At 37.7% G+C, this 12,844-nt stretch overlaps 2 pseudogenes; both read left to right on the top strand.

Annotated features, from left to right (window-relative positions):
• The first annotated feature begins 735 nt into the window (after positions 1 to 735).
• On the top strand, positions 736 to 6,869 carry LOC137241702 (uncharacterized; annotated as a pseudogene).
• A 2,511-nt stretch (positions 6,870 to 9,380) lies between these two features.
• LOC137241701 (T-complex protein 1 subunit eta-like) lies at positions 9,381 to 10,387 on the top strand (annotated as a pseudogene).
• The last annotated feature ends 2,457 nt before the right edge of the window (positions 10,388 to 12,844 follow it).

The following is a 12,844-nucleotide window of genomic DNA, read 5'->3' as shown; positions in this document are numbered from 1 at the left end:
CGATCTACGCTCCGCTTTAATCGAAGTTGGGTATAATGCATTACGACGGAATTGTAACGAGAAGAGGGAGAGCAAATCATTTTTCGAAATCATCTGTTTGTACGGAATGTGTGAACATTGGAACAAAATAAATTAAAGAAAAGTTGTAAAAAACACTGAAAAACGTTTATATTTTATTATCCACGCCATTTTGTACAAAAAAAAGCAATAGAATATATTGCCGCCGTGTTATATTTTTTTGAGTGAAGTGCTTTCATAATTATAAGTATATTTTTGTCGTTCTTTTAGCAAATTCCCTGCCGTGGCCACCAAGTTTTGTTAAGATGGATTCCTGCACGAATATAGTTGACATTTTCTGAATTTTATGGATACTAATTTCATTGCACTGGCCTAAAATGCTTTTGAAGATTTCTTTATTCTTTCTGCAAGGATTGTTTACGTCTTCGCTTCACCTTCCTCTCCTCCGGCAGCTTGCTTTGGCGTGTAACTGGACCCATCGAACGAACACAAATTATAGCTGTCTATTATAATGGAATCAATAGCCACGGCATTATTTGTGGAGTTGGAAAGCAACGCATACGAAAATGGCCAGGCGAGAATGAAAAGGCAAATATAGCGAGATTTGTGTAATCCATTTGAGATGAGTGACGAATTGTAAGAAAGTGGACTTAAAAAGGTAAAGTTTAATGACTTATTTTCTTATTTAGGTTCAAAAAAACTTTCGACTTAATAAGGATGCTTTCAGGTATGTGTTGGATGCTTTTGCGGGGCAAATACGTCCAAGGACTTCGACATCGACATGTTGTTTTTGACCTGGAAATATATAAAAAACAATCACCATCAAGCCTTCTACGTTTCTTAACAAGTTTTACTTACATTTTTGTTAAAATTCTGTTATAAATTAAAAAAAAAAAAATAAAAAGAAAATAAATTTTTATTTGCCGGTTTGAGGTCTGATGTTTTGGGAAATAAAACACAGATGTTTTAAATTTTTACCAATATATTTCGGTTATGCATATTGGTAAAAATTTAAAACATCTGTGTTTTACTTCCCAAAACATCAGACCTCAAGCCGGCAAAAAAAAAATGTATGAAATAGAAAGGTCGCCAAACTAATATTTAAGAAGAAAATATTTTTCCGCCAACTAATTTGTAACTTAGAAAAACGGAACTGCGATCGGAATGCGGAAAAACAAAATCGAACGATTCGAAGTTGGATCGAAAGAGATTGGAACACAAAATACCAAAATTGCCAAATCGAAAAATTTCCAATCCAAGTCGAAATTCAGAATAGGGATGAATATACTAAATATTAAAAGTAAAGTGATGTGTGCGCTCAAAAGATTGTAAAAGTGCGGGAACAATATGTATCACACCAACCTGTCCGATAACTTTTAAACGGGTAAAAGAAGTTTACTTCCGCGGATTCTTAATCTAGGCGTGAATACGCGTTTTTTATACCTCACTCGAAAAATTTCTCCCAAATTTCGGTGGGTACCATAAACTGCACTACTACCCATAAAATTTAGGGCGATTTTGTTAATAACTCGAATCATATATTTACCTTATTTTCAGCTAATTCCTGCACTTTCATTTTGGCCTTAAACTGCTGTGCATCCACGTTTTTGTTATCAGCTGTTCGATGGTGGCATAAGCTGGACTGCTGCTTTCGTTGAAGAGTGAATCGTGGAAACTGTTTCAACAAACGAATATGTTTAAGCATTACAGATGCATGACACTGTTTTTTTTATAAATCAACGATTTTTAAATATTTAAAATATATTGAATTTGGAATGTAGATCAATGCAAAAGCAAATTATACACAAAAAGTAGGGCAATCATGGCAGACGATACAATGCATACATGAATGGATTTGCGACTCTTTCTTTCGAGAGAGCGCTGTCAAAATGCACATTTTTGTCAATGATGCTACTCCAAACAAAAATGAAAAGATATGAATATGGGATTTTTGATATACATTTCGGCGATTTTATAGTTTCAATCATTTAATAAAATGATAGTCGAAAAATATTCATTTCCTTAAACTTATTTTACAATAATACGACTAGTTAGAGTTAAATATAAACAAATCTAAGTAAAATGTACATTTTGATTAAATTAATTAGTCAAATATTGCAACGCATTTAACTCACAGTGAAAACCAAATATTCTTTTAAAATTTGAGTAAATCGAACCTAGGATATAATAGTGTAACGAATTTTGGGAATTCCGCTTATTTGCAACCTTCTACTAACGCTCGTATCGCTAAACTGTTGAATAAATAACTCCAATATTCAAAATGGCTTTTGTTAAAGTACTTCACAATAACACTGACACTTCACAACTAATAGCTTGCTTAAATCAAACTGATTCCATGATTGCTCAGCTTGCGTTCTTTTATACTCTTCGATTTCCTCATTCGCATACTTCCAGGCGTTTCTAGAATTTACTACTTACTTACCAGCTATAAAATTACCAGCTATAACTACAGATGCACATTTATAGCTTCTCATATGCGCGTTTATATGTGAGTGATACTTCCACCGATGATTGCCTACTTTTGGGAGTATCTCAGATATATGCATGTGTTTGTGCGTTTCTCTCCGCTGCTTGTATGGACATATGTGTAGACATAATGATTGATTTGGTTATGTGCATACAAGTCACTGCTCAGAATCGGCTTAGAGATGATAGTATCTCTTAGTCACACTGCCCTGCACCTAAATCTGATCGTCCCAATCCGACAAATATCTCGATCTAAACACTGCTAGCCTCTCCAAATGAACGACCCTTCCATTTCGTGGTTTCCCAATTGTTTGTATGCGGTAGAAGGCTTCACTGAACCTCTTCACAACTCTGCATGGGCCTTCCCAACTGCACCAAAATTTGGATGGAACACCATTCCGCCGGTGAGGGTTATATAGCATTACCAAATCTCCCTCCAAAAAACCTTCGGAATTATAGTTCTTGTCGTACCTGTATTTCATTCTACTACTCGGAACTCTCCCTCACACTATGTTCTTTGGCCAATAAACTACTTCGCAGAGCTTGATCTTGACGAATTGGCTTTGCATAATCAGTATCGTTTCACAAAAGAAGTGTGCGCTGGCTTGAAATCATCCTTGCATTCTTTCTGGAAAATTCTTTTAGTCGTTTTAGTGCGTCCATTAGGGTTTGTAAATGCCAGTGTTTATCTCGCAGATACCTTCGGTTTTGATTTGTTTGTCCCATTCGCTCCGTCAACCCTTGCCCGATCTGCTGCCTTTGACGTTTGTGGTTTTTGTCGAATCTCTTTCACCAGCACTAGCTTACTGCTGAACCCTTGCCCAAAGCTGAAGTTAAGTGGCACGTCCTTGTTCATATACTGCATAATCCTTCTCTACATATCGATCCTGATGTCATAGTTAACTAAAAAATCCACTCCCAATATGACTTCATCAATGATCTCTGCCACAACGAATTTGTGTAGAACCGTGACCTCCCCAATTAAGGCTTCACATCCCACTTCTCCCTGGACTTGGTTATACTCGCCAGTAATCGTACGCAATCTTGCTCCAGGTAATGGCTTTACTCTCTTGTTGACCAAATCAGATCGGAATAAAGAATGAGATGCGCCCGTATCTACAGTCCTTCCATCAACATTTCCTTTGACGGTAAGACTGCTCGATTTCCTTCCAGTTTGCGAGATAGTTATCACACGACATTCAATAGCTGGGGCAAGTTCTCGATCTTTACATCTGATTCGCTCTTGCTTAACTCCTCCAGTTTTGCGTTTACAACCAGCCAAGTTGGAACTACCATGACCGGTGCTGCAATGACGTGCAATGTGAATTGGGTTACCGCACTTGAAACACTTCATAACTCCGGCATTTTTCTGTTGTAATCCATTCAGTGCTTCCAAAATTGTGTCTACCCAATCTGGCCTTTCCACTTCCACGCGATGAGCTTTGTATGCAAGCTTACTCAAAAGTGACGCTGTTTCCTGAGTCAGTGCATGGGATACCGTTTCTGTGAATGTGGGCTTTGGGTTTGCATATGTCGTTTGTAAAACTCTGGATTTTTACCCTCCCGGTGTAATCCACGGGTGCGTCTGCATTGCCAAATGAGCCAACCTTTCAACATCCGAAGCAAACTCTTGCAAAGTCTCATTAGCTTTATGGTAACGGTTTTGAAATTCTATTTGATATATGTGTTTCCTGTGTTTGCTTCCGTAACGTCGCTCGACAGCGGCCATCAATGCTCCCTAAATGTTCCGTTCGTACTCTGGAATAGTCTGCAAGCTTTCCGCTGCAGGCCCTTTCAATGCCACGAACAGTGCAGCAACTTTATCTTCCGCATTCCAGTTGTTCACTACTGACGTCTTCTCAAATTGCAGCTTAAATACCTGGAAAGGAACAGAGCCGTCAGAAGATGGAGTTTTTACCTTCGGGTTGCTCGCTGAAACAGCTGGGCGATTTAGTTGTAACTGCTCCATTCGACCTTTTAAATCATCTACTTCTGCTGAAATTGAGCCACTTTTGCATCCTGCGCTTCCAGTTTTAATGATACCTGTTCCAAAATTTCTGCCGACATTTCAGATATACATGCCTCTTGCGCTTCCAATCGAGACGCCATATATGTCTTTTGGTCTTCCAGTTGAGATGATACTTGCGACGTCATTTCTGAAAAATGTGCCTCCTGTGATTCCAGTTGGGATGCCATATATGTCTTCTGCTCTTACAGTCGGGATGCCATATATGTCTTCTGTTCTTCGATCTGTGCTGACATATTTGTGGATATTTGGGATGACATTTCTGTTATGCGTGTCTCCCGTGCTTCCATCTTGGATGTTATACGGTTCTCCTGCGATTCCAGTTGAGATAACATTTCGGTTGATATTTGTGACATTTGCTTCAACACTGCTAGTATCGCGTTAGTGTTAACACTTGCAATGGATTCGGAGTCTCTATCTTCTCCTCCATTTTAGTCGCTAACTATTCCACAGGGGGATAAAAGACATACTCGTCTACATTACTTCCTTCCAACTCCATTACCTCTCGTAGCCGGGATTGAAGCTCGATCTTATTGCCGGTTGTATTCAATCCACGGTTCTCCAACTCCTTTTTCAGTTGCTGTATCCTTAATTCACTTAACTTTGCCATGTCCAAGTTGTATTGGAAAACTTCAGGATTTATTCAACAATTCCTCTTTTGACACCAATTTTATTAAAGTATTTCACAATAACACTGCTACTTCACAACTAATAGCTTGCTTAAATCAAACAGATTCCATGATTGCTCAGCTTGCACTCTTTTATACTCTTCGATTTGCTCGTTCGCATACTTCTAGGTATTTCTAGAATTTACTACTTATTTACTAGCTATAAAATTACCAGCTAGAACTACAGATGCACATTTATAGCTTCTCATGCGCGTGTATATATAGGTGATACTTCCACCGATGATTGCCTACTTTTGAGAGTATCTCAGATATATGCATGTGTTTGGGCGTTTCTCTCCGCTGCTTGTATGGACATATGTGTGGACATAATGATTGATTTGGTTATGTGCATACAAGTCACTGCTCAGTATCGACTTAGATATGATAGTATCCCTTAGTGTTGCTAATATTCTTCACAATAGTTAACATCTTTTAGTGGATAGGGCTTATCTTACATATCTGACGTTCCAGGTTCTGTGATCAAAATGGACTGGTTGCATCGGGACTTCATATTTTCAAAACTTGTTTTTAGTGATAACTTTTGAACGAGAAATAGTATTTACCCTCCGCCTTCGAATTAATAATATTTACACTAAAACAAGTATTTTTATCTTTTTTCCCATAATTTTTGAACGCATTTTTACAGTTGTAGATCAAACTAAAGTTTACCGAAATATTTTCCCGTTTTTCGTTTAAGCTGGCACATCTTTTGTTCTGGCACCCGCTTCAGCTGGCGCGAGGGATTTATCTGTGATTGTTGCCAGCACAAATTTGAGATAAATCTCTCGTGAGAGCGAAAAAAAGAGAGCGTAAATAAATGTTTCGTTCAAGTCATGTTTGATACAAGGTGGCAGCATGGTGACATACCTACAAACATAAATAAAAATTTCATGTAGTTTGTTTTTGTAAATTCGATGGACAAATGTTAAAATCTTACTGCGCCGGAAGTTGATATATGAAATCAAATAAACATTTGTGTAATTTGGTCTAGTTGACCATTATATTGTAATGTATTTTATATATACGCTTCGTTTACTTCACAAACACGGAACATGAAAAAGTGAAAGCACTGCATATAATTGACAAAATTATACATACTATCAATCTCGTATTGGGTCCACTTTGCGAAGATTTGAATACAGCCGCTGCAGCTGACACCACTGAGACAAGTAAATCTGCAGATACTCCACCAGAAACAATTGTTTACTCCTTTCTAACAGTATGTTAAATGGGGATATTTGCAACCGAGAACAAATCGCTAAAACTATTTCACGTGCTCCTCAGTTGGAGAAATTTTTAGACCCTTATTTGTTAGGGGAAACCCAATAAGTGCGTTCTAAAGAGGTATGCCAGATTTACATGCACAGCTTGATCAATTGGAACGCATCAAACAACTTGAACCCACATTCGGTGCTGAATATTTTCGCAGTATACCGGGTGAGTGTCCTGAAAAGCTAATCCAACATGCAGAAGATAATACAGAATTTGCACCAAAGGCGGAATTAATTGAAGAAAGTCTGGTCTTGGCTATGTAGAGGTACGGCGAAAAACAAAATAATTTATTGGAATCACTTGGGTCTATAAATTAACGACTTGTGGCGGTTGAAGAAAAAATTGGAGTAAAGAAGCGTGCAGAAAGCGATTTGGATATTGCAGCACCTAAAGAATAAATAAATGCTTCGTATTCTTTTATATTTTTGTGGGTACAAATATTTTCTTGGCTGCTGTGTACTACTAGAGATGATTGAGAATAAAAGGTTCAACAATTATTAAAAAATGTCAAAATTCAAAACACGTTTTGTATAAAAATTAGGTAGGTTGAGTTAGTAGAAGTAGAGAGTGGCGTTTATTTTTTTTTAATTTAAGGACCTTCAATTAAATCAAAGTACTTGATTTTCCACGTTCTATTCCAATATATGGTGTGCTGTTTTTAATTGTTCCCATTGATTTGTCATCCTAAACGTTTTTTGCAGACTCCGAACTCATCTGATAAGGCAGATCACTTTTTTTTATTCGTTAAGTCCTAGTAATTTAGGTTCGGTATAGCACTCCGCATTTTGGTAATTTTATACGATAGCATGACACTGCTAATATGCGTCCGGAAAAGAAAAATGTCAAGTCGTTCAAAAGATATTAACGAAAAACCGAAAAATGACCCACGGGTGCCTCCAATAATGGGAGTGGGATCCACAGTATTTTTGCGAACACCTTTCTGCCGAAGGCCGCGCTTATAAAAAATTACCTTGGGTGGGTCCAACACTGGTTTGGAGACCAAAACTATATACGCGCAAAACCCTTATGTTCACAATTTTTTTTGGGGGTACGCAACATTACAACAACCACATTAAAGTCGCCAACTTCAACTGAAAATATCTCCGGACAGAGACAAAATTTTTCCTTTCCGGTTTCAGACTATTAATACTGATGTCAATACGGGTCTTTTGATTTTGCAGTGTATTAGCAGCGTCATGCTGTAGTATAGAATTACCCGAATTTTTCTTAAATAATTTGAATCAAAAACCTGTAATCTTTTTTATTTTGCTCATTTCGCTGCCTATTTTTTAATATTTCTTAAAATGGGCTACATAAATTTCCAACAGACTAATACCAACTGTACCCAAAAAAGACTAAAGGGGATCAATTATGCCCTACTGTAGACAAAAGAGTTCAATCGGCGTTCAATCTCTTTAGGGATTAATCGCACTCTTTTTTGCAGGGTTGTGTTAAACGCAACTATATAAAAAATTTCATTGTGCCGCGGCTTATTTGTCGCTCCCCGTGCAAACACATGCAATGCATATGATGCGTATCTATCTAGATGGGTATCTATATGAAAAACTGCTTATGTAAAGGGGCTTTCACTTCAGTGAATCTCAGGCCCACTTTAAGATGGAATATTTAAGTATATATAGGCAATTGTTGTGGATTCAATAAGATACAGGAGTTGTATTCTTAAGGTTCATGCACATTATATGACGCGACATGTAGCGACACGTTCCGACAAAATATTCTTTGCATGTTGACCAACTAGGCTAAAATGCCGCGTGCCGGTGTCGCTACATAACCCGTCGTAGAATGTGCATGAACCTTTAGGCTTACGTACAAGTGCAAATCCGCCATTTGTTGTTTTCAGCTTGAAACGCCGCAGACGTACCGCATTGAAAAAGTTAAAATTTCCAAATAAATAGACGAAAAAGTGTTTTAGGTCCGTATAAAAAGTGTACATTTTTCATAAAAAACATAATTCACAACAATATTAGCAAAAGCAGCCACCGTGGTGTGATGGTAGCGTGTTCTGCCTATCACACCGTATGCCCTGGGTTCGCACCCCGGGCAAAGCAACATCAAAATTTTACAAATAAGATTTTTCAATTAGAAGAAAATTTTTCTAAGCGGGGTCGCCCCTCGGCAGTGTTTGGCAAGCGCTCCGGGTGTATTTCTGCCATGAAAAGCTCTCAGTGAAAACTCATCTGCCTTGCAGATGCCGTTCGGAGTCGGCATAAAACAAGTAGGTCCCGTCCGGCAAATTTGTAGGGAAAATGAAGAGGAGCACGACGCAAATTGGAAGAGAAGCTCGGCCTTAGAGGAGGTTATCGCGCCTTACATTAATTTATTTATTTATTAGCAAAAGCAATCTCTAAATTTGGTGATGTAACGTGTGTTTGTATCTAAAACTAATTCTGCGAAGCCGCCATTGCTATTGAGAAGTAAATTTTGAGCAGACAAACGTGGACCTAATTTATTATAATTATTAAATTAAGTACAATTATAAAACTGATCAAGAAATACCAAAGAAGTGTTAATAATACTTGCAAAATCAGGATCTTAATAGCTCGGTAAGTGCGTGGAAAACTATGGTAAAAGCCATTTTCTGTCACTAGATTGGTCTAGGATGGTCCTCCAAGTATGCCACCCGCATCTACTGGACCAGGTGGGGCAATGACACCACATCCAGTTATGCCAAGGTATATACCACAACAGCAACCGGGTTGTGCAATGCCACGACAGCAGCAGCAACAACCTATCTGCCAATGCCAAAACAGTCGGGCTATCCACCACAACCTGGTCCACCTGGTTGCCCTCCATAACCTCAACAGCCAGGTTATCCTCTAAAACAACCAGGTGCACCAGGTGATTACATGGGTCAAATGATGCCACCAACATAACCTGGACAGGCGCCAATGCCTAGTCAGTCACCCATGCCGGGTCAACCCCCAATACCCGGACGTCCTGGTTATAATGTATGCTAATACAACTAATATATTTCAAATATTGCTGATGATTATTTTTGTATTATTTTCTTTAGCAACCACCTGCACCTGGTACAGGTATATATCAAGAGGCGTGCAAGGCTAATATGCAATTTGTAGATGCTGGTCGTCGTTTCCAATGTCTAATGTGTAAAGTAACAACAGATGGTAAAAAAAAACTTTCACTTTTACTTGTGTTCATTGATCCATAATTTTCCTCAACAGTTCCAACTGAATATTTCCAACATTTGGGCCACACCGGACAGCGTGTCGATAAATAATAACGTCCTGAACTTGTATTGGGTACATGAGTTTTTGTGTAAAAAATGTTTGGGTACTGATAGCTCTCTAGGTAAACCACAACTCATATCCAAAATCAATGCCTCGCATTCAATTCTGGACGCTGTACGCATTACATTGGGTTCACGCAGCATCGACAAGCATATTGTTGATTCCAGTGGTAGGGCCACAATTTCAAATGATGGTGCAACCATTATGAAACTATTGGATATTATGCATCCAGCCGTAAAACTCTAGTCGACATCGCCAAATCTCAAGATGCTGAGGTAAGTTTTTTGTTATATTAGAATGTGTAGAGTAAAAATTTTTCTCTTATCAGGTCGGCGATGGCACCACTTCAGTAGTATTTTAAGGAGGGCAATCTTAAAACAAGTTACGCCATATGTTGAGGAAGGCGTGCATGTACGTATCATCATTAAAGCTATATGAAGCATTACAATTATGCATGACCAAAAATGACATGGCTGTACATGTCGAAGCGCCAATCAAAGGAACAACAACGTGCTTTATTGAAAAAATGCGCTACCACAGCAATGACCTCCAAACTTATTAATCAACAAACAGATTTATTTTCTAAAATGTTTGTGGACGCTGTACTTTTCTTTGATGGACATACAAAAAATATAAAATGGCATTAAATATAGAATTGGAATTCAAGGCTGAGCGTGGTAGCCCTGAACTACGTGTTGATAATATTTAAAAGTATCAGAAAATTGTTGATGCTGAATGGCGTATTCTGTACAATAAACTAGCTAAGTAAGGCGGCAATGTTGTGTTATCTAAACTACCAATGGTGATGTTGGTACACAGTATTTTACAGATCGTGATATGTTCTGTGCTGTTCATGTACCAGAAGAAGATTGGAAACGTACAATGAAAGCTTGTAGTGGTGATGTTATGACAACAGCTAATGATATTAATTCAAGTGTTTTGGGTCAATGTGATTACTTTGAAGAACGTCAAGTTGGTGGTGAACGTTTCAACATTTTCCATAGTTTGATAGTGGATTTGACATTAATTTTATTTTTATAGTTTATAATTATTTAAAGGTTGCGTTAATGCTACAACATGTACATTAATTTTACGTGGCAGTGCCGAACAATTTTTAGAAGAAACTGAGCTTCGCGGACAATTAAACATGATTCTATTGTTGCTGGTAAGTCAAAATACAACTTGAAAAAAATGTCTAATCTTAAATTGTTAAGTAATATTATGAAAAGATTGTTTCCAACTACGGAAGAAAAAACTATAAAATTTTTGTCAGTGAAATGATAATTATTGCTTTTGGTTGTTAGTTTTGAGGCATCGTCTTCGAGTGCCTTCTGATGTTGTTGTTGTAGCAGTGCTTCACCCCATCCAATAGGTATGACCAATCACAAATTGTCATCAATGTCCTTCAACTGGAGTCCGAGGAAACTTGCTGTTTTAACAGGAGTGGACCATAAAGAGAGGGGTGTTAGGGGCGTTGGTTCCACATTACAACTGAAGAGATGGTTGGTGTCATGTGGGGACACATTGCAAACAGGGACATTTTGTATGTCGGGGTTGATTATGGATAGGTAAGAGTTTAACCTGTTACAGTATCCAGATCGAAGTTGGGCTAGAGTGACTCGCGTTTCCCTAGGGAGCGTGCGTTCCTGTTCTGCAAGTTTAGGGTATTGTTCTTTGAGTACCGAATTCACCGGGCAATTTCTGATATAGAAGTCCGATGCCTGTTTATGGAGTTCACCAAGGACCTGCTTGTGTTTTCTTGCTTCATACGGCTGAGTTCTCAAGTGCCGTATTTCCTCATAGTGCTTACGGAGGTGACTCCTTAAGACCCTGGGCGGTGTTGGCTCATCAATCAGACGTCTGTTGGAATTCCCATGTTCCTGGGTATTCAACAGAAACTATTTGGTTAGCATTTCATTTCTTTCACTTATTGGGAGTATTCTCGCCTCATTATGTAGATGGGGTTCTGGGGACATAAGGAGACAACCCGTGGCGGTTGTGATGGCAGTATTTGGCAGGCCTGTAGCTTCTTCCAGTGGGTAATCCTTAGGCTAGGCGACCATATGGTGTAGGAAACAATAAGGACTCCTTCTGGTGGTGAAGATAACTATTGATATGTAGAAGTTAAACAGAAGTAGGCATAGCACACTGGTTGTGAGTTTTTTTTTGAAGTTATTGCAAAAAAAGCGTTGAGGATTTTTAATATCTTGCGAGGTACCTTCGTACGTGTTTCTGAGAATGAAGAATGAGACCTATTCAAACTCAATTTTCACCAGGACAAGGCCGCTGAGACTTTGCTATACTTTAACATACAATACTTCAATCTTTTTTAGCAGAACTATAATTTTGATTTTATTAAATTTTAAAAATGTTTCTTCCTCTATAGTTCAGCATATCTTTTGCCAACACAGTCAATTCCCACCAATGGATATTGCGGCGCGCAATTGACCAACAAGACGATTCCACGACACCTTTAAATATCCTTGATCTGAAAATTAATATGCAACGAATTTGTACAACAAACGAACAACACACTGAAATAATCTTGGTTAAAAAGTATCTAAGAATCTAATAATTCTAAGCTTTTTCCTACGTTCCTATTCTAAGCTTTTCATCCTCTAATTAAAAAAAAATATTCACCAATCGCATAAAGTTTGCAAAGATTTTTAAAGCAATTCAATTGCAACGAATTTGACAATAATTTTTAACCAAACTTTATAAACTAGATGTATAACAAAAAAATATTTTGAATATAAATATTTGCTGATGAATTTAACTGACAGTACCAATACCATCAATTAAATGGTCCTTATAAATATTATAATCACATAATTTAAAACAAAATATTGCTATGAGTACTAAGTTTATTATTGCAAAATCACGAAAAGAAGAAAATTGCATAAAGTACCCTCAATGTAAAATTATACCACTGAATGTATATATCGCATACTAAACTAAAAAATGTCAAAATTTAAAACAATTTTAAATCGGTATTTAAGTGTAAATCGATCCAGGTAAACATCGTGAAATAACTTATGTTTTTTTGGTAGTTAACGTTATCGTTTATCTAGCCTGGTTTTGTAGAGAATTTTGTTATTTTTGTG

This window comes from Eurosta solidaginis, chromosome 2 (genome assembly GCF_040869045.1).
Source record: "Eurosta solidaginis isolate ZX-2024a chromosome 2, ASM4086904v1, whole genome shotgun sequence".
NCBI classification, from domain to species: Eukaryota; Metazoa; Arthropoda; class Insecta; order Diptera; family Tephritidae; genus Eurosta; species Eurosta solidaginis.
This window is presented reverse-complemented; position numbering and strand designations above follow the sequence as displayed.